The 22,908-nt window shown below is 42.5% G+C and overlaps 1 long non-coding RNA gene across 1 annotated transcript; it reads left to right on the forward strand.

Moving 5' to 3' along the window:
* Positions 1–547: 547 nt before the first annotated feature.
* Positions 548–22,908, forward strand: LOC128684475 (uncharacterized). The gene is made up of 3 exons (XR_011393669.1): positions 548–782; positions 18,228–18,401; positions 18,723–22,908. It is a non-coding gene; the product is annotated as an uncharacterized lncRNA (long non-coding RNA).

The raw sequence follows: 22,908 nt of genomic DNA on the forward strand, positions 1-22,908 counted from the left end.
ACTGAAAGAAATATCCTTATTGGGGTCAATATGCTTAGGCTAGCCCATTCAAACCCCTGCACAGAAGCCCTCCAAACTTTCCTCAGCACTGGTGAACATCCTTCCAGATGGATAGAAAAAACTGGAACCGACCTCCGCATGAACCAGCTACATGATCTATATCAAGTTAGACAACAGAGACATTTCCCTGCTCCATGGGATATTACCCCATTCCAAACTACCATTCCTCCATTTCCCCCCAAAACTCTTCTTAAATCACAACCAAAGCTTCGTCTTGAAGCCAAACATGATGCTTTAAGCTTATTGATAACTTAGTCACACAGAACACTCTTTCACAAATTATTTACGTCGATGGTTCTGTTCACCAGTCCACTGGTGCAGCTGGTAGTGCTGCTGTTGTCACACAGAGTGATGGCTCTCATAAAGAAATTGGAGCACGCATCAATAACTGGGCCTCTACCCTTCAAACAGAACTGTTCGCCATACTCCTTGCACTCAAATGTGTCCATGTATCTAAGGTTGACATTTTAATTATAACTGATTCTCTGTCATCCATAAATGCTCTCAACTCATTAAGTATAAATTGTGGCATGCTTGTGTCAGAAGCCAGACATAGGTATGGTAAGATTGTGGACAGTGGAGTCAGAGTGCATGTGGAAGCTTATTTGGTCCCTAAAGTTCCACAGGACAGATCCGGCATGGCCGTAATAGAACGGCTGGGGTGGGTGGCCCTTAAACCCTCCCAAACAAACAAAGCATTCTCTAGTTGGCATGGATTGTTGGTAAGCTTATTTAATTTATACAGTTACCCTTCAGGGAAGGAGTAGGTAGTTTTACTGTTAGTATATTAATATTAGGTTTACTAAGGCAACTGTAGATAATAATAATGTAGACCTAAGACCTTAACATAGGTAGTAATAGGCCGATAATGTAGGCAAACACTAGGATAAGTTAGCTAGGGAGAACTGGCAGCCCTAGTTTGAATGAAGAGACGAGGGTCTGGAAGAGAGACCAGCTCGTTCTTCTTAAGACAGACACCAACTGGACAAGACGTGCCGTGATCAGCAGACGGCGCCCCCCACGTGTCTTCACATTTGAGACCTAGGGAAATCTGGTAGAGGCACCTCGATGTACTGTGGATGACCTCCATCAGGCCCATACAGTAAGACAAGACCTCCACTTTATCTCGTAGATTTCTGGCCAGTGTCTGGGGAGAATTGTGAGTGAGTTTGATCTGTGGGCCCGGTGTGCAACATGCAGTGCATGCCCAGTAAGTATCAGTGTCTCAGGGCAGTCTGGAAGCTAGTGTCCGTGTCTGCATAGTTATACTAGGGAATACATACCCTCTTGGATATAGGAATTTCTGAGGTGCAGGCAGGACACTAATAATGATTGAATATTGCAGGAATTAAGGCTCCCGGTTGCACGTGGTTTCTGAGGGGAAGTCCAAAGGGGCTAAGGCTAAGCTTAGGGAAGTTGATCAGGATATATGCTGCAACACCAAGTAAGTTAGTCCTTTATACTTGCATGCAGGCGAGTTTTCTGCAACATCAATCATTTGTGAAAATCTGTCCTATAAGCCACTTGTGAGGCTGAGGTACCCACCTCAGAGCTCGGTGTCAACAGAGTTTGCCAGGGTAGGCGACTCACTTGGAGGCAGTCCACACAAATTTTCACAAAAGTGGTCCTTCGAAAACTGTGATGTGGAATAGCTAGGTTAAACTATCATAGCTAGGCCACAGTTAGGAACCAGTTTAACAAAGTTAGGTTAAGTTAGCACTCCTAGGCCCAAAGTTACACAGAGCTAGGCCAAGCTGACTATACACAGAAGTTGTTATTTGCAGTAATTTACAGGAAGGCCAGGTAGGCTAGAGAAGCTTGTGAATTTAATTATTTACAGTGATTACAAGTAATCCAGAGTAGGAGACTTGTGTGTTGATTACTTACAGTGGATTTGCAAGGTAGCCACAGTTAGGCTAGGCTTGTGCAATATTTACAACAGTTATAGTAGCTAGGACAGATTTAACCTAGTTATTATTTACAGGGAGTTATAAAGCCAGGTTTAAGCTATAGCACACTAGCTAGGTTAGGATTTACCTTATCCAACCATCCACGCTAGACAGAGTAAACTGGGCAGTTAGGCCAAGCTATTTACATACATTATTCATTTACTGTTTCACAAGTTGAATTGTTGAATTTATTTGTGCTAACCAAGTGATTTTAATTTGTATACTGCACTTTTTATTGTGTGATTTTCATTGTCTTTGATTCATTTTAATGTGGGATTTGTGAATTGTACCTGAGACTAGGTTAAGTCCTGTAATTATTTGCTGGCATTGTACAGGAAATTGCTAGGTTAAGCTTTCACACCGATACACATTTCGATTGGGATTTGAGAGCTAACAGTGTACATTTTTGATTCAGAGTAGAGTCAATATAATAAAGGGAGTTTTTAAGCTTGTTGAGAAGCCTTGAGACTCGTTCATTCTCACCTAATACCATTCGTGCTGTGGGGTGGGCTAATTGAAGTACAAATTAGTACTGTGATCTTAACTAAACCGCAACTATGGTAGGTGAAGATGTAGTACCAGCTGTCCCAGCTCTAAGTCAATTAAAGCAGTCTATGGGAGCCTATAAGGGGCGCCTGAGCAAAGCATGTGAGGAGTGTCGTACGGTCAGGCAAGATCAAGACGTAGACTGGGAGGAACTAGAGAGTTGCCTGAAACCTTTGGAGCAAAGACTGGAGGCCTTTGAGAGATCATTTATCCTTTGTGAGACAGAGGCCTATACTACAGGTGAGTCTGAATATACAGTTGAAGTAGCACGGACAGACTATGATGAACGAAGGGCAGAGTGTAAAGCAGAGATGAGACTCTGCAGGCAGTTAATAAAGACTTTGAAGGCCGGTACAGCAGGGGGAGCAAATGTTTCAAGGAACACGAACAACAGCACGCCTGTTAATGTGTTGCCCAGATTGCCCCAGTTGAATTTACCAACGTTCGACGGAACCTTAACAGAGTACATTGCTTTCTGGGATCAGTTTAAAGCCCAGATAGATGACAGAGATGATTTGTCAGATGGCGTCAAATTACAATATTTACGTTCACAGCTCAAGGGACTTGGACTTGGTCCGGCCTTGGACTTGGTCCGGCATTACCAAACCACCGACACCAATTACCAACATGCCAAAGACCAATTAAAGGACATGTTTGGCAACACTGAGGAGATAAAGGTAGCTATACTTCATCGGTTGTTGGATCTAGAGGCTTGTCGCCATGACCGTCAGAGCCTAGAGAAGTTCCGAATCGAAGTTATGAGTTTGACAAATGGTCTTAAAGATTTACATGATTGGGGTAAGTCAGAATGGTTCATCAGTCAGGTGATTCAGAGGAAACTGGCTGGCACTACAGTGCATGAGTTACACTTAAAATATCGGACGAATAGGTTCACGATACAACAAATTGTTGAGGGGTTGGGAGATCTCGTTTCTCATTTGAGTATAGGTGTGAGAGAAGAGTCACCACCATCGCCACATAAAAACCCAGACAGTCACTCAAAGATCTCGAGAGATCAGTCTAAAGCTCGTACGACTAACGTTGGAGTGTACTATGGTAAAGAGGTGTCTAAGGTAAGAACCTCTAAGCAGAACCTCAGAGGCACTCATGCCAGAATATGCGTGTTCTGCGAAGGCGAACACGCTAGCACGAGTTGCTCGGAGTATATAACACTGAGCAGTAGGCAACAGAGACTAAGGGAGTTGAGACTCTGCTTCAAGTGTTGTGGGGAACACTTTGCGAGAGACTGTGGCACCCAGCTCAGTGAGTGTCGAGTCTGTTGCAAAGGTAAGCACCATACTGCACTATGTCCCAATAATTTAAGGGAACCCCAGGCTAGTAGGGATATCTCTCAGGTAGAGATAGAAAGTGAGTCCAAGCCTGAAATGGTAGCCAGCGTGATTAGTGGGAGTGAAGTCTCTAATCCGAGTGAGAATCACGGAGGTGCTGCCCTACCTACAGTCATGGCAAAGGTTGTGAGTGGGCACAGGTCCGAAACAACCCGATTATTCTTTGACCCAGGAGCACAAGTATCCTTGATAACAAAGAAGTTGGTGGCTAAATTAAAGTTGAAGGCCACAAAGAAAGTTAGTATGATGTTGGGAGGGGCTATAAGTCAGGTCCCACCCAAATCTTATGATGTGGTGGATGTCACAGTCAAATTAGGTGGACATCACAGAGACATTACAGCCTTGGTGGTAGAGACGCTACCCACAGCAATTACAGCGAGAGGTCTTGCTGCAGCAGCTAAGCGATTGAAAGACCTTGACGTGAAGCTGGCAGACCAGGGAATTACCACTGACAGAGTCAGAAATGTAGGTATCCTGGTGGGAGCCAATCATATAGATGACTTCCTGTCTACACGACGGACGTTTAAGGAAGGAATCGGTTTATACAGATCCCCAGTAAGATACATCATAGGCGGCAGGATTCCACCGGAATTCCCTGCCACGCCAGATAAGAGGAGAAGCTGTCCCCATGATAGCTGGGGGAGTAGTGATAATGAATACCAGTATACACGATGAACCACCAGGGAAGCTGAACCAGGTAGGTAGTGACGAACACTCGGCCACCTTGGGAAAACACTTTTACAGGGTACGTAAAGAGGGAGATAGATTGCCATTAAATCCAGGGAACCTCGTAACAGTGGGAGGAAAGGCTACCAGGGCATGTGGGCCACTGGGTGGGAAAGTACGGAGCCACTCAGTCAAGGCTAGACATACGAAAGACGCTAAAGTTAAAGGAAAGGGTGCTAAGACCACCGGAACCAACAAGTTTACACCCCCAGAGGTCCACACAGGGGAAACTGGACGGTTGAAGTTAGACTGGAGTCTGCTCGACGAGAGTGGCCGGACGGCACTCATGTCCAGGGTCCACTGTGGGGGCTCGCGGAAGGTGAACTTGATTTAGACTTAGCGCCTACCTTCGCCGGCGGGAGGATGTGGAAACTTATTTGGTCCCGAAAGTTCCACAGGACAGATCCGGCATGGCCTTAATAGAACGGCTGGGGTGGGTGGCCCTTAAACCCTCCCAAATAAACAAAGCATTCTCTAGTTGGCATTGATTGTTGGTAAGCTTATTTAATTTATACAGTTACCCTTCAGGGAAGGAGTAGGTAGTTTTACTGTTAGTATATTAATATTAGGTTTACTAAGGCAACTGTAGATAACAATAATGTAGACCTAAGACCTTAACATAGGTAGTAATAGGCCGATAATGTAGGCAAACACTAGGATAAGTTAGCTAGGGAGAACTGGCAGCCCTAGTTTGAACGAAGAGACGAGGGTCTGGAAGAGAGACCAGCTCGTTCTTCTTAAGACAGACACCAACTGGACAAGACGTGCCGTGATCAGCAGACGGCGCCCCCCACGTGTCTTCACATTTGAGACCTAGGGAAATCTGGTAGAGGCACCTCGATGTACTGTAGATGACCTCCATCAGGCCCATACAGTAAGACAAGACCTCCACTTTATCTCGTAGATTTCTGGCCAGTGTCTGGGGAGAATTGTGAGTGAGTTTGATCTGTGGGCCCGGTGTGCAACAGGCAGTGCATGCCCAGTAAGTATCAGTGTCTCAGGGCAGTCTGGAAGCTAGTGTCCGTGTCTGCATAGTTATACTAGGGGATACATACCCTCTTGGATATAGGAATTTCTGAGGTGCAGGCAGGACACTAATAGCTATTGAATATTGCAGGAATTAAGGCTACCGGTTGCACATGGTTTCTGAGGGGAAGTCCAAAGGGGCTAAGGCTAAGCTTAGGGAAGTTGAAGATCAGGATATATGCTGCAACACCAAGTAAGTTAGTCCTTTATACGTGCATGCAGGCGAGTTTTCTGCAACATCAATCATTTGTGAAAATCTGTCCTATAAGCCACTTGTGAGGCTGAGGTACCCACCTCAGAGCTCGGTGTCAACAGAGTTTGCCAGGGTAGGCGACTCACTTGGAGGCAGTCCAAACAAATTTTCACAGTGCACATGCTGTGGATTCCATCTCACATTGGTCTTCAGATGCATGATAGAACTGATAAATTGGCTAAGCTGTATGCTTTCAAAGAGGGGGTAGATTACAATCTTGGGTTGTCAGTTAGCAGTTTGAGAACAATAAGTTAGTTTAATATGTTTATTATGCACCCCATACCCATCCTGTGGGCGGTAGTCAAAAGATTACAGAGGTACATAATGGGTCCAGGGACTGGGCCTCAAAGTTTTGATAGCTGAGCAAGTTACAGAGGTATACGAAAAGAACTTCAAATGAACTTTATTGACTTAAGACTTAGGGAGATTGACACAAGTCAGTCCATCTATCATTATTCCATCATGCAGGAGCCACATGTCTATGGTGCATCCAACAAGATAAGCAGACTCTTGGATGTCACTACTGCCCGGCTCCGGCTGGGTTACAAGTATCTATGGCGGGTTAAATCACCACCACCAGATGTAGACCAAACAAAATGTAAACTTTGCCAGATGGACTATTGTCACACCTTGCGTCATTATGTACTGGAGTGTGATCAAATTAATGAATTTAGAAACAACTCACTCAGAAATGTTCAAGAAATGGCAAAGTATTTTATCCACAGTGGTATATTGCAGACCATTCTGGAGAAATACCCTGACTTTGCTAGCTGTAAATAATGCATTACCATGTGTGTGTGTGTGTGTGTGTGTGTGTGTGTGTGTGTGTGTGTGTGTGTGTGTGTGTGTGTGTGTACTCACCTAGTTGAGGTTGCAGGGGTCGAGTCCAAGCTCCTGGCCCCACCTCTTCACTGGTCGCTACTATGTCACTCTCCCTGAACCATGAGCTTTATCGTACCTCTGCTTAAAGCTATATCCTGACTCCACTACATCGCTTCCCAAACTATTCCACTTCCTGACTACTCTGTGGCTGAAGAAATACTTCCTAACATCCCTTTGATTCATCTGTGTCTTCAACTTCCAACTGTGTCCCCTTGTTACTGTGTCCAGTCTCTGGAACATCCTGTCTTTGTCCACCTTGTCAATTCCTCTCAGTATTTTGTAAGTCGTTATCATGTCCCCCCTATCTCTCCTGTCCTCCAGTGTCGTCAGGTTGATTTCCCTTAACCTCTCCTCATAGGACATACCTCTTAGCTCTGGGACTAGTCTTGTTGCAAACCTTTGCACTTTCTCTAGTTTCTTTACATGCTTGGCTAGGTGTGGGTTCCAAACTGGTGCCGCATACTCCAATATGGGCCTAACGTACACGGTGTACAGGGTCCTGAACGATTCCTTATTAAGATGTCGGAATGCTGTTCTGAGGTTTGCCAGGCGCCCATATGCTGCAGCAGTTATTTGGTTGATGTGCGCTTCAGGAGATGTGCCTGGTGTTATACTCACCCCAAGATCTTTTTCCTTGAGTGATGTTTGTAGTCTCTGACCCCCTAGACTGTACTCCATCTGCGGTCTTCTTTGCCCCTCCCCAATCTTCATGACTTTGCATTTGGCTGGATTGAATTCGAGAAGCCAGTTACTGGACCACATGTCCAGCCTGTCCAGGTCTCTTTGCAGTCCTGCCTCATCCTCGTCCGATTTAATTCTTCTCATCAACTTCACGTCATCTGTGAACAGGGACACTTCAGAGTCTATTCCTTCCATCATGTCCTTCACATATATCAAAAATAGCACTGGTCCTAGAACTGACCCCTGTGGGACCCCGCTCGTAACAGGCTCCCACTGTGATACCTCTTCACGTACCATGACTTGTTACTGCCTCCCTGTCAGGTATTCCCTTATCCATTGCAGTGCCCTGCCTTTTACATGCGCCTGATGCTACAGCTTCTGCACTAATCTCTTGTGGGGAACTGTGTCAAAGGCCTTCCTGCAGTCTAGGAAAATGCAATCTACCCACTCCTCTCTCTCGTGTCTTACTTCTGTTACCTTGTCATAAAACTCCAGGAGGTTTGTGATACAAGATTTGCCTTCCATGAACCCATGCTGGTTTTCATTTATAATCTTGTTCCTTTCCAGGTGTTCGACCACTCTCCTCCTGATAATCTTCTCCATGACTTTGCACACAATACATGTCAGAGACACAGGTCTGTAGTTTAGTGCCTCGTTTCTGTTTCCTTTCTTAAATATGGGGACTACTATGTGTGTGTGTGTGTGTGTGTGTGTGTGTGTGTGTGTGTGTGTGTGTGTGTGTGTGTGTGTGTGTGTGTGTGTGTGTGTGAGTGTGTGTGGGAGTGTGTGTGTGTGTGTGCTCACCTAATTGTGGTTGCAGGGGTCGAGACTCAGCTCCTGGCCCCGCCTCTTCACTGATCACTACTGGGTCCTCTCTCTCTCTGCTTCCTGAGCTTTGTCATACCTCTTCTTAAAACTATGTATGGTTCCTGCCTCCACTACTTCACTTGCTAGGCTATTCCATTTGCTGACAACTCTATGACTGAAGAAATACTTCCTAACGTCCCTGTGACTCGTCTGAGTCTTCAGCTTCCAGTTGTGACCCCTTGTCCCTGTGTCCCCTCTCTGGAACATCCTATCTCTGTCCACCCTGTCTATTCCCCGCAGTATCTTGTATGTCGTTATCATGTCTTCCCTGACCCTTCTGTCCTCCAGTGTCGTCAGTCCGATTTCCCTTAACCTTTCCTCGTACGACATTCCCTTGAGCTCTGGGACTAGCCTTGTTGCAAACCTTTGTACTTTCTCTAACTTCCTGACGTGCTTGACCAGGTGTGGGTTCCAGACTGGTGCTGCATACTCCAGTATGGGCCTAACATACACAGTGTACAGTGTCTTGAACGATTCCTTATTAAGGTATCGGAACGCTATTCTCAGGTTTGCCAGGCGCCCGTATGCTGCACGGTTATTTGGTTGATGTGTGCCTCCGGTGATGTGCTCGGTGTTATGGTCACCCCAAGGTCTTTCTCCCTGAGTGAGGTCTGTAGTTTTTGTTCACCTAGCCTATACTCTGTCTGCGGTCTTCTTTGCCCCTCCCCAATCTTCATGACTTTGCATTTGGCTGGATTGAATTCGAGAAGCCAGTTACTGGACCACATGTCCAGCCTGTCCAGGTCTCTTTGCAGTCCTGCCTCATCCTCGTCCGATTTAATTCTTCTCATCAACTTCACGTCATCTGCGAACAGGGACACTTCAGAGTCTATTCCTTCCATCATGTCGTTCACATATATCAAAAATAGCACTGGTCCTAGAACTGACCCCTGTGGGACCCCGCTAGTAACAGGCGCCCACTGTGATACTTCTTCACGTACCATGACTCGTTGCTGCCTCCCTGTCAGGTATTCCCTTATCCATTGCAGTGCCCTGCCTTTTACATGCGCCTGATGCTACAGCTTCTGCACTAATCTCTTGTGGGGAACTGTGTCAAAGGCCTTCCTGCAGTCTAGGAAAATGCAATCTACCCACTCCTCTCTCTCGTGTCTTACTTCTGTTACCTTGTCATAAAATTCCATGAGGTTTGTGATACAAGATTTGCCTTCCATGAACCCATGCTGGTTTTCATTTATAATCTTGTTCCTTTCCAGGTGTTCGACCACTCTCCTCCTGATAATCTTCTCCATGGCTTTGCACACAATACATATCAGAGACACTCCTAGTCTGACATTATTTATAATAATTTTCGTCATAAATATAATGTAAGACTGTAATTATAAGTTACTGTGGAAGAGGAAAGTTTGTGTGGTATATATAACTGTGTTTGATGATTATAAGACGTGTGAAGTGGCAGTGTAGGACAGGTTTGTTCCATACTTGTGAGGTGCCTTGATGATGGTTAGGTTCTAGCTCTAGGGTCGTCTCAAGGAAGGTTCCTTGATGATGGTTAGGTTCTAGCTCTAGGGTCCCCTCAAGGAAGGTTCCTTGATGCTGGTTAGGTTCTAGCTCTAGGGTCCCCTCAAGGAAGGTTCCTTGATGCTGGTTAGGTTCTAGCTCTAGGGTCCCCTCAAGGAAGGTTCCTTGATGCTGGTTAGGTTCTAGCTCTAGGGTCCCCTCAAGGAAGGTTTCTTGATGGTGGTTAGGTTCTAGCTCTAGGGTCCCCTCAAGGAAGGTTTCTTGATGCTGGTTAGGTTCTAGCTCTAGGGTCCTCTCAAGGAAGGTTTCTTGATGGTGGTTAGGTTCTAGCTCTAGGGTCCTCTCAAGGAAGGTTTCTTGATGGTGGTTAGGTTCTAGCTCTAGGGTCCTCTCAAGGAAGGTTTCTTGATGGTGGTTAGGTTCTAGCTCTAGGGTCCTCTCAAGGAAGGTTTCTTGATGGTGGTTAGGTTCTAGCTCTAGGGTCCCCTCAAGGAAGGTTTCTTGATGCTGGTTAGGTTCTAGCTCTAGGGTCCTCTCAAGGAAGGTTTCTTGATGCTGGTTAGGTTCTAGCTCTAGGGTCCCCTCAAGGAAGGTTCCTTGATGCTGGTTAGGTTCTAGCTCTAGGGTCCCCTCAAGGAAGGTTTCTTGATGCTGGTTAGGCTCTAGCTCTAGGGTCCTCTCAGGGAAGGTTCCTTGATGCTGGTTAGGCTCTAGCTCTAGGGTCCCCTCAAGGAAGGTTCCTTGATGCTGGTTAGGCTCTAGCTCTAGGGTCCTCTCAGGGAAGGTTCCTTGATGCTGGTTAGGCTCTAGCTCTAGGGTCCCCTCAAGGAAGGTTCCTTGATGCTGGTTAGGCTCTGGCTGTAGGGTCCTCTCAAGGAAGGTTCTTTGATGCTGGTCAGGCTCTAGATCTAGGGACTCCTCAAAGAAAGTTTCTTGATGCTGGTCAGGCTCTAGTTCTAGGGACCCCTGAAGGAAGGTTCTTTGATGCTGGTCAGGCTCTAGAGACCCCTGAAGGAAGGTTCCTTGAGGGGTCCCTAGAAATTAATTAACAATCTGTTGGAATACAATGAAAAATAGAAAACAATGAATATATATTTGAAATTAATCATCTCTATTGCCCTAATAACAGATGTTGATAGGGACTTGTCTGTCGTTGGTGAGACAGCCAGACAACCTATGCAAATAGCAATAGGTTTTGCCAGGATCCATTGTTTGCAGGGGCATCATTGACTTTCTTCAACAGGCCAGCAAATTTGCTAGCAGCTTGAGGGTGAGCTGCTTTGTGTATATGTGTCAGCATCCTGGTGGATGTTAATTTGATTGCAGATTTTAGGTTCTCTGTAGAGCTGAAGTCGCAGTAACTGTCAGCTCTGTCTGCTGGGAGGGGCTGTTGGGTGTTCCATCTTTTAACTCTCTGGGAGCTTAGACATCCATTATATGCACAAATGTTGATATTTGAGGATTGAATGCACACTTCCTGTGGCACACCCAACAGCTGCCTCATGGTAGAGTTCCACGGTGTTGGCTCTGGGCTCTGTAGTGGAAGTTACTGGGAACCTGGCATATCATGTGACATTGCTGACATCATGGGCATGGAAGGGTGCCAGCATAGTGGCCGGGTGGGGCTTGAAGGGCTGGCCCTGGCTTTAGAATATTATACATACATCACATTCAAGTAAAAGATTCCTGGCTGGGTAGAAATATTGGGCATGTTTCCTTACACTGGTTGTCTCTTCCCCATCAGTAAAATGGGTACCTGGGTGTTAGTCAACTGGTGTGGGTTGCATCCTGGGACAAAACTGACATAATTTGTGGGAAATGCTCTGCATAACAAGGGACTTTCTATATAGTAGTATGTCATTGATGTCAGCTATTAAAAGTGAATACAGGAAAGAGTAAGGTTATGAGGATAACAAAAATATTAGGTGATGAAAGATTGGATATCAGATTGGAGGGAGAGAGTATGGAGGAGGTGAATGTATTCAGATATTTGGGAGTGGACGTGTCAGCGGATGGGTCTATGAAAGATGAGGTGAATCATAGAATTGATGAGGGGAAAAGGGTGAGTGGTGCACTTAGGAGTCTGTGGAGACAAAGAACTTTGTCCTTGGAGGCAAAGAGGGGAATGTATGAGAGTATAGTTTTACCAACGCTCTTATATGGGTGTGAAGCATGGGTGATGAATGTTGCAGCGAGGAGAAGGCTGGAGGCAGTGGAGATGTCATGTCTGAGGGCAATGTGTGGTGTGAATATAATGCAGAGAATTCGTAGTTTGGAAGTTAGGAAGAGGTGCGGGATTACCAAAACTGTTGTCCAGAGGGCTGAGGAAGGGTTGTTGAGGTGGTTCGGACATGTAGAGAGAATGGAGCGAAACAGAGTGACTTCAAGAGTGTATCAGTCTGTAGTGGAAGGAAGGCGGGGTAGGGGTCGGCCTAGGAAAGGTTGGAGGGAAGGGGTAAAGGAGGTTTTGTGTGCGAGTGGCTTGGACTTCCAGCAGGCATGCGTGAGCGTGTTTGATAGGAGTGAATGGAGACAAATGGTCTTTAATACTTGACGTGCTGTTGGAGTGTGAGCAAAGTAACATTTATGAAGGGGTTCAGGGAAACCGGCAGGCCGGACTTGAGTCCTGGAGATGGGAAGTACAGTGCCTGCACTCTGAAGGAGGGGTGTTAATGTTGCAGTTTAAACTGTAGTGTAAAGCATCCTTCTGGCAAGACGGTGATGGAGTGAATGATGGTAAAAGTTTTTCTTTTTCGGGCCACCCTGCCTTGGTGGGAATTGGCCAGTGTGATAATAAAAAAAAAAATTAACAAAACGAGTTACAAGCCGTCGCTCAGTTGATTTTTGCTTTGAGTTGCAAGCCAAAATCCTATTTATGAGTGAGCTTCAGATATGCCGCCAAATAGTGGCGGCATATTTAAAGTCAAATCCAACTCTGTACACAGAGGAATGTCAGGTACTTCATCCCATCCCACATGCTCTTCCAAGACATAAGTGGAAGGGTAATACTCCCTACACTAATCCGAGATTGTAGTGAGGCACCTTCTCCCTTGTTTGTTTCTTGTATAAATCTGGGGAAGAGGTAATCTCCATTTTAACACTCAGAGTTTTTCCGGAAATATTAGTTATTGTGGGTGGAGTACTGATAGTGGTGGGTGGAGTAGTGATGGTGGTGGGTGGAGTAGTGATGGTGGTGGGTGGAGTACTGATAGTGGTGGGTGGAGTAGTGATGGTGGTGGGTGGAGTACTGGTAGTGGTGGGTGGAGTAGTGATGGTGGTGGGTGCAGTAGTGATAGTGGTGGGTGGATTAGTGATGGTGGTGGATGGAGTAGTGATAATGGTGGGTGTAGTAGATATGGTGGTGGGTGAAATAGTGAGGGTGGTGGGTGTAGTAGAGATGGTGGTGGGTGGAGTAGTGAAGGTGGTGGTTGGAGTATACAATATTTCTTATTTATAAATACATACATTTTTCTTATTTAAAAACCCATAACAAAAAAAATTGGGGTGGTTTTTTGTGGGGCTGGAGCGGATTAATGGCATTTCAATTAATTTCAGTGAGAGAAATTGATTTGATATACGAACAAATTGAGTTACGAGCTTGGTCACAGAACGAATTAAACTCGTAAGTCAAGGTACCACTGTATATCTGTTTATATCGTAATATTTTTATTATGCACCCCAATACCCAAGGAGTGGGTGGTAGTCACCCTGTATACCCATGATGTGGGTGGTAGTCACCCTATATACCTATGGTGTAGGTGGTAGTCACCCTATATACCTATGGTGTGGGTGATAGTCACCCTATATACCCATGGTATGGATGGTAGTCACCCTGTATACCTATGGTGTAGGTGGTAGTCACCCTATATACCCATTGTGTGGGTGGTAGTCACCCTATATACCCATGGTGTGGGTGGTAATCACCCCATGCCCATCTTGTCTTGGACACATTATGTGCCTCTTACAGAGGCACATAATGTGTCCAAGAACTGGAACTGGAAATTTTGATAGATATTCTGAGAATTTGTTTTAGTCTCTGTTTTAAGAATTTAAGTATTTTTGTCTAGGGTGAAAAGGTTACATGCAGCAATATTACTACAAGGACCCAATGGAAATAAGTCTCTTCGTACACATACAGTACACTGGTTGGAGAGCTGGTTGTAAGTCCGAGCAGTCGTTAAACAGGTAGGTCATTAAGTGAGGAGTACCTGTGTTCTACTGTAATTATTACAAAATCATGTAATTGGGAAAATTGGGAAATAATTGATTACACAAGCAGTTGTTTACATTTTTATCTCTTCTGAAGATGTACGTACTTGTAAATGTACAAAAGAATTCAGATGGTTATGTGCAGTTAATGTTTTGAATGTTTTTTTTTTCTCTCATATTTTTAATCAAACATTTTCCAGTGATTTCTTCCCTTATATAGTAATCTTTATACAAAGCCCATTTTATATTCAGTGTTTCCAGTAGGACTTGAACTAACATGTCTATTCAGACTTAATTTCATCATTTGGCCTCCTTGTGTTCTGATGGGAGTTTCTGTATTGAGGCATAACTCTTAATTCTTTTAGTTTGTCTCATAACACTTAGTCTTTCATTTTCCACATACATAATTCAGGTACGTCTTGCTACTTCTACTTACACTTAGGTCACACTACACATACATGTACACGTTTATTTATACACACTCGTCTAGTTTTCTTTGATTTTATCTTAATAGTTCTTGGTCTTATTACTTTTCCTTTTATATCCATGGGGAAGTGGAATAAGAATCTTTCCTCCGTAAGCCATGCGTGTTGTAAAAGTCAACTAAAATGCCGGGAACAATGGGCTAGTAACCCCTTTTCCTGTAAAGATTACTAAAAAGAACAAGAAGAAGAAAATTGTCAAAGTGGGAAGTCTGAATGTGCGTGGATGTTGTGCAAATGATAAGAAAGAGATGATTGTGGATGTTATGAATGAGAAGAAACTGGATGTCCTGGCTTTAAGTGAAACAAAGCTGAAGGGGGTGGGAGAGTTTCAATGGAGAGGAATAAATGGGATTAGATCAGGGGTTTCAAATAGAGTTAGAGCTAAAGAAGGAGTAGCAATAATGTTGAAGGATAAGCTATGGCAGGAAAAGAGGGACTACAAATGTATAAATTCAAGGATTATGTGGAGTAAAATAAAGATTGGATGTGAAAAGTGGGTTATAGCAAGCGTGTATGCACCTGTAGAAGAGAGAAGTGTAGAGGAGAGAGAGAGATTCTGGGAAATGTTGAGTGAATGCGTGGGGAGTTTTGAATCAAGTGTGAGAGTAATGGTGGTTGGGGATTTCAATGCTAAAGTGGGTAAAAATGTTATGGAGGGAGTAGTAGGTAATTTTGGGGTGCCAGGGGTAAATGTAAATGGGGAGCCTTTAATTGAGCTATGTGTAGAAAGAAATTTGGTAATAAGTAATACATATTTTATGAAAAAGAGGATAAATAAATATACAAGGTATGATGTAGCACGTAATGAAAGTAGTTTGTTAGATTATGTTTTGGTGGATAAAAGGTTGATGGGTAGGCTCCAGGATGTACATGTTTATAGAGGGGCAACTGATATATCGGATCATTATTTAGTTGTAGCTACAGTTAGAGTAAGAGGTAGATGGGAAAAGAGGAAGGTGGCAACAACAAGTAAGAGGGAGGTGAAAGTGTATAAACTAAGGGAGGAGGAAGTTCGGGCGAGATATAAGCGACTATTGGCAGAAAGGTGGGCTAGTGCAAAGATGAGTAGTGGGGGGGTTGAAGAGGGTTGGAATAGTTTTAAAAATGCAGTATTAGAATGTGGGGCAGAAGTTTGTGGTTATAGGAGGGTGGGGGCAGGAGGAAAGAGGAGTGATTGGTGGAATGATGAAGTAAAGGGTGTGATAAAAGAGAAAAAGGTAGCTTACGAGAGGTTTTTACAAAGCAGAAGTGTTATAAGAAGAGCAGAGTATATGGAGAGTAAAAGAAAGGTGAAGAGAGTGGTGAGAGAGTGCAAAAGGAGAGCAGATGAAAGAGTGGGAGAGGCACTGTCAAGAAATTTTAATGAAAATAAGAAAAAATTTTGGAGTGAGTTAAACAAGTTAAGAAAGCCTAGGGAAAGTATGGATTTGTCAGTTAAAAACAGAATAGGGGAGTTAGTAGATGGGGAGAGGGAGGTATTAGGTAGATGGCGAGAATATTTTGAGGAACTTTTAAATGTTAAGGAAGAAAGGGAGGCGGTAATTTCATGCACTGGCCAGGGAGGTATACCATCTTTTAGGAGTGAAGAAGAGCAGACTGTAAGTGTGGTGGAGGTACGTGAGGCATTACGTAGAATGAAAGGGGGTAAAGCAGCTGGAACTGATGGGATCATGACAGAAATGTTAAAAGCAGGGGGGGATATAGTGTTGGAGTGGTTGGTACTTTTGTTTAATAAATGTATGAAAGAGGGGAAGGTACCTAGGGATTGGCGGAGAGCATGTATAGTCCCTTTATATAAAGGGAAAGGGGACAAAAGAGATTGTAAAAATTATAGAGGAATAAGTTTACTGAGTATACCAGGAAAAGTATACGGTAGGGTTATAATAGAAAGAATTAGAGGTAAGACAGAATGTAGAATTGCGGACGAACAAGGAGGTTTCAGAGTGGGTAGGGAATGTGTAGATCAAGTGTTTACATTGAAGCATATATGTTAACAGTATTTAGATAAAGGTAGGGAAGTTTTTATTGCATTTATGGATTTAGAAAAGGCATATGATAGAGTGGACAGAGGAGCAATGTGGCAGATGTTGCAAGTATATGGAATAGGTGGTAAGTTACTAAATGCTGTAAAGAGCTTTTATGAGGATAGTGAAGCTCAGGTTAGGGTGTGTAGAAGAGAGGGAGAGTACTTCCCGGTAAAAGTAGGTCTTAGACAGGGATGTGTAATGTCACCATGGTTGTTTAATATATTTATAGATGGGGTTGTAAAAGAAGTAAATGCTAGGGTGTTCGGGAGAGGGGTGGGATTAAATTATGGGGAATCAAATTCAAAATGGGAATTGACACAGTTACTTTTTGCTGATAATACTGTGCTTATGGGAGATTCTAAAGAAAAATTGCAAAGGTTAGTGGATGAGTTTGAGAATGTGTGTAAAGGTAGAAAGTTGAAAGTGAACATAGAAAAGAGTAAGGTGATGAGGGTATCAAATGATTTAGATAAAGAAAAATTGGATATCAAATTGGGGAGGAGGAGTATGGAAGAAGTGAATGTTTTCAGATACTTGGGAGTTGACGTGTTGGCGGATGGATTTATGAAGGATGAGGTTAATCATAGAATTGATGAGGGAAAAAAGGTGAGTGGTGCGTTGAGGTATATGTGGAGTCAAAAAACGTTATCTATGGAGGCAAAGAAGGGAATGTATGAAAGTATAGTAGTACCAACACTCTTATATGGATGTGAAGCTTGGGTGGTAAATGCAGCAGCGAGGAGACGGTTGGAGGCAGTGGAGATGTCCTGTCTAAGGGCAATGTGTGGTGTAAATATTATGCAGAAAATTCGGAGTGTGGAAATTAGGAGAAGGTGTGGAGTTAATAAAAGCATTAGTCAGAGGGCAGAAGAGGGGTTGTTGAGGTGGTTTGGTCATTTAGAGAGAATGGATCAAAGTAGAATGACATGGAAAGCATATAAATCTATAGGGGAAGGAAAGAGGGGTAGGGGTCGTCCTCGAAAGCGTTGGAAAGAGGGGGTAAAGGAGGTTTTGTGGGTGAGGGGCTTGGACTTCCAGCAAGCGTGCATGAGCGTGTTAGATAGGAGTGAATGGAGACGAATGATACTTGGGAGCTGACGATCTGTTGGAGTGTGAGCAGGGTAATATTTAGTGAAGGGATTCAGGGAAACCGGTTATTTTCATATAGTCGGACTTGAGTCCTGGAAATGGGAAGTACAATGCCTGCACTTTAAAGGAGGGGTTTGGGATATTGGCAGTTTGGAGGGATATGTTGTGTATCTCTATACGTATATGCTTCTAAACTGTTATATTCTGAGTACCTCTGCAAAAGCAGTGATAATGTGTGAGTGTGGTGAAAGTGTTGAATGATGATGAAAGTATTTTCTTTTTGGGGATTTTCTTTCTTTTTTTTTGGGTCACCCTGCCTCGGTGGGAGACGACCGACTTGTTGAAAAAAAAAAAAAAAATAAAATAATAATTCAGAGGTGATAGTTACTAAAATATTTATCACATGTTAAACTGTTACGATAGTTCGACATTTGAGCTTATATTAGCCTCTCACCTCAAGAAAATGCCATCACTATTTTTATCTTTTCTCTATGAATGTTTTCCAATGATGATCATGGGTTGTCACATTACTGCAGTACCTTGTATATTGGTTCATCTTCATGGTACTCTACAATATTTTTAGTAAACTAATTTTCCAGCCCTCCGTTGTGGACAAGCTGTTTGTGCTGGACGTATCACCTTTAAGTATTTCAAAGGATATTGCAACTTTGTCACGATTTTTAGAAATTATGCAAAGAAGAGAGGTACCCATGCACCTTACCATGCAGGAAGCACAAAAATGCACTGATGAAATTCTGAGTCCTGCTGTTCCAGTGAGTATGATGCTGTAATATTTTTACTTAACTTTTTATGTGAAATTTTATAAGTGTGGATAACAATTCAAAGATAAAATTGTATTTTCATGTCATGATTATATCAGTGCCAGTCTACAGTACAATATTTTGATCAAAATACAGTATTATTAGTACAGTATATTAAAAACAAGCGTTGAACCATTGTGATTCATGCAGATTTTTTAAATTTTTTGCATAGCCATTATTTTAATGTACCAGTCATTGTTAATAATAATAGTAATAATAATAAAAGAATAAGTCACAATGCTGATGTTGGAACTATTCAAGACTAATCCACAGTTTGAAGACGATGCTTGAACATGTGTCCTGGATCATTATTAAGTTGCAAGCAAGAGCAAAGAGGTAGAGAAAACCAGACAATAAGTCAGGTGAAGAGATGAGGAGGCAGCCAAGATCAGGTCAAGTCTGATGATTAGAGCATTTGACAGTGTACTGGGAAGACCAGTATAAACAGAAATATTACCAGGGCAAAGATTTACGTGAAGAATTTTGTATATATATGTGGCATTTCAACAAGATGACATCTGTGAGGGCTTCAATAAGGTTAGATATTTTTGGCAGACAGTTAACTTATTGTGGGTATGGCTATGATTTAAAAAATAATAGAAAATAGCATTATTATTATTGGTGGAGCAACTTTTTGTGTGTTCTTAGTCATATCAGAATTGAAATGGTAAGTTTCATGAGTATATTGGAAAGTAAAAGATGAGCAAGAGACACTAAAACTGCCTTTAAATTAAAAAAAAAATTGTATCTGTTGATACAGAAATTTTTGAGAATCAACATGAAAAATAAATATTTAATTTTTCTTTTAAACTAACTTACCAACCTTTGTTAAATTAAAACAATATTAGGTCCCCCATAGCCACGGGAGATAAGTTCCAAGACTTGCGGATACTGAAACCGTGGATAGTAGTGAATCCTATATACAGTATGTCATTTTTTTGTACTTATGATGTTGGGTTTTGGAGGGGTATAGGGATGGATGCTGGAAGCAATGAGGTGTGATGGTGACCATGTGGGTGGTAGTGTGGATGATGGATGTTGAGCAGGTGAGTGTGCAGTTGGTGTGGACAGTAATTAGAGTGGCTAGTGGCTCAATGGAATGTTTGGGGAATGTGTGGGGCATGAAAACATGGGTAAGGTGGGGGTGTGGGGCAGTGAGGGCTAGAATCTGTGGGGAAGTGGTGAGTGAAAGGATGAATATGGTGTGGGGCCATGTGAGCTTGAAGCTGTGAGGGAGTGGTGAGTGAAAGCATGAGTATGGTGTGGGGCCATGTGGGCTTGAAGCTGTCAGGGAGTGGTGAGTGAAAGCATGAGTATGGTGTGGGGCCATGTGGGCTTGAAGCTGTCAGGGAGTGGTGTGGGTGAAAGGTGTGCTTGTCATTGGCATGGTGTAGGTGGTGATTGGATGATGGGTGACAGAGTGGACAATTATACAGCTGGTGGTAATGAGTGTGGTGGGTAACTAAGTGATTAGGTATGGTGACAGCATGTTAGGGTGAAAGGTCAGGTAAGGTGTGCAAGTGAGGTCATAGGGGATATATGGCCATGAGGGAATGGTGATTGCGGGGAGAATGGTATAGGTGTGAGCGTGTGGCCTTGGGGAAAATTGTATCTGCAGATTGTGTGGGGGTAGATTGTTGGTCGGGACGGTATGGATGAAGGCTGAGATTTACACCAAATGTTGCCAGATTGCTGAACTGTTTTTTGGTAACCTTAACTTATTTTCCAAATATTTTTGATGGTTTTCATACCTGCCCAAGCTTGGCTACCTCCCCTTAATTATAAAATATCTTAGCCTATTGTAGGTACTCACCAGCTTCTCAGTTCTTTATTGTTGCTGTGATGATATAATGTGATGATGATACAGTGCCTGTGAGGATGAGATGAAGTGAGGTGATGGTGTAGGTACTGTGATTGTGTTAGGTGATTGACTAGTGAGGAAGCGATGCAAAGAGGAGTAGAATTGGCAAACAGTAGGTGGAAAATCTGTGTTGTATACTGGGGAGAGATTGAGGAAAAGAAGGAATCATGGTTTTACAATCCCATGAAGGGAATTTGTAATAGCCTTTACTGTTTGTTTTATTTATTTTAAAATACCCAAAAATAAATTAAGAATTTTGGAGGATGCAGAATAATGATATGTTGTTCAATTCCTTCTATGCAGTTCGTCTTTAACCTTGTTCATATAAAGTTAACTATAACATCCTAAATGTTAACAATTTGGCACAAATTTTACCAAGGTGTTGCCATATCAAAAATCATTATTTTTATTTATTTTCTTATTTTTGGGCAAACTTCTCTTTGGACCACCTTAACTTAAAATAAAAAATAATTGAAATTAAACTATTATTAAAAATTACCTAGTAGAAGCCTGCTTCCCTCTTAATATTTCCAGGCCACCTTGAACCATGGATTACTGGAACCTTGGAAACCGAACCTGCAGATATGGGGGTTCTATTATAATCTAGCTTAATCTCGCCCAGCTTATGTTAAGTCAGTTAAAATTTAGTTAGTAATATTTTACATCAGTTAAATATATTTATTTTGTGACATTGAGACTACTATTGCAATAACTGCAAAAATCAAGCTACACTTTGCAAAATGATCTTTGCTTTATAATCCAAGAATACAAGCTCTGTCTAAAAAGGACATGCATATACTGAACACATATACAGTAAAACCTTTTATACTGCAACCTTTTATACTGTAGTACAATTTTGTGTAAACAAAATTGACCAAGTGCAATCAAAATTTCATGGCACAAAACAATCTCGATTTTACACAATGGTAATAAAATATGTACATATGTACATACATTAAGCAGTTTCCAAAATTTGGGTAGTACACTCCAGAGATATTTCTTAGTCTGTTTACCAGGCTATAAGCAACACCCCGCCCCCAGCCTCCCACTGCTTGTACTCAGCAAGAGCAAGTCATGTCTTCTAGACTGCATTTTTCTTACCTAACTAATGTTTTCCAATTTTTGTGTAGATTATGAATGCTTAGTTTATATAAAAGATCTGTATAAAATAAACCATACCACGGGCGGGGATAGAACCCGCAATTAGAGAGTATGGTTTGGTTTGTTTGCAATTGTGTCATTACGATTTCATGAGTCCTGTATAAAATGTTTGAAGAGATTATTCAATATACATGTATTAATATCAGGAATTGACAAAATTTCAATAGAAGAGGAAGAAGACTTAATTCAGATTATTAAACCCTGAAGATTAGTAACCTAATATCATACATTATTATAATTTGTCCTGTAATTGTTTTACATGATGGTAGGATTACTGGTGTCTTTTTTCTGTCTCTTAAACATGCAAGATTTCAGGTACGTCTTGCTACTTCTACTTACACTTAGGTCACACTACACATACATGTACAAGCATATATATACACACCCCTCTGGGTTTCTATTTTCTTTCTGGTTCTTGTTCTTGTTGATTTCCTCTTATCTCCATGGGAAAGTGGAACAGAATTCTTCCTCCGTAAGCCATGTGTGTTGTAAGAGGCGACTAAAATGCCGGGAGCAAGGGCCTAGTAACCCCTTCTGTATAAATTACTAAATTTAAATAGAGAAACTTTCATTTTTCTTTTTGGGCCACCCTGCCTTGATGGGATACGGCCGGTTTGTTGAAAAAAAAAAATTATAATTTGTAATCACACAATAGTGTTTCTTTAACAGTGACATATGTATGTACTGTAACTGCATTTGTACAGTTGTTGAAAATGTTCATGATTAAGCCTGGTACAATTTGGTAAGGAGATTTGGCTTTACTTTTTATGTTTACATGCACCAAATGTACATCAGCTGATTAACATTGCTACATCTAACTCTGCCCAGTAGGTCCATGTTAACCCTTACCATGCTTTAAATGCTTCTATTAAAAATACATACAGGAAGTATTGTTTTCTTAGAGAGGCTCCAGATCTTGGGTCTGGCATTGGTGTCACTCGTCCTGAACAAGTTCCTTATTATCTCCCTCACTAGATCACCTTTCAACTGAGATGCTTTGATGCTTGTTAAGAGTTTTTGATGCGAGGAATAGGAGCTACCTTCCCAATCCTTGTATCAACCCTGAATAAACCCCCTTACCTCCCCTCTCCCATTCTACAAAAAGGGAGCTCCAGAAGTTTTATATAGGAGGGGTTTAAGGGTGACAGTGTGGTTGGAATAAGAGTGGGGACTAGGGGACTTGTCTTGAACCTACCTTATTATTTTTATTTTGGGGGCTGAAGGAATGGCCGTGTGGGTTTCAGTCACCTCTGACCAGGCCTTGTATGACCCCTACGAGTTTTAGCTCTTTGATTAAGGTGATTAATTTCCATTTAAATTGTTTGCCCTCATCTTTGTCCCACCTTTCTTGTTTCCTCAGATGACTATGTCGAGGCCTCATATTACTGTGTTCACGTGGAAACATTGAACCTGTAAGGGTGTCATGTCACAGAGTAC

Source organism: Cherax quadricarinatus, chromosome 4 (genome assembly GCF_038502225.1).
Source record: "Cherax quadricarinatus isolate ZL_2023a chromosome 4, ASM3850222v1, whole genome shotgun sequence".
Classification (NCBI taxonomy): Eukaryota; Metazoa; Arthropoda; class Malacostraca; order Decapoda; family Parastacidae; genus Cherax; species Cherax quadricarinatus.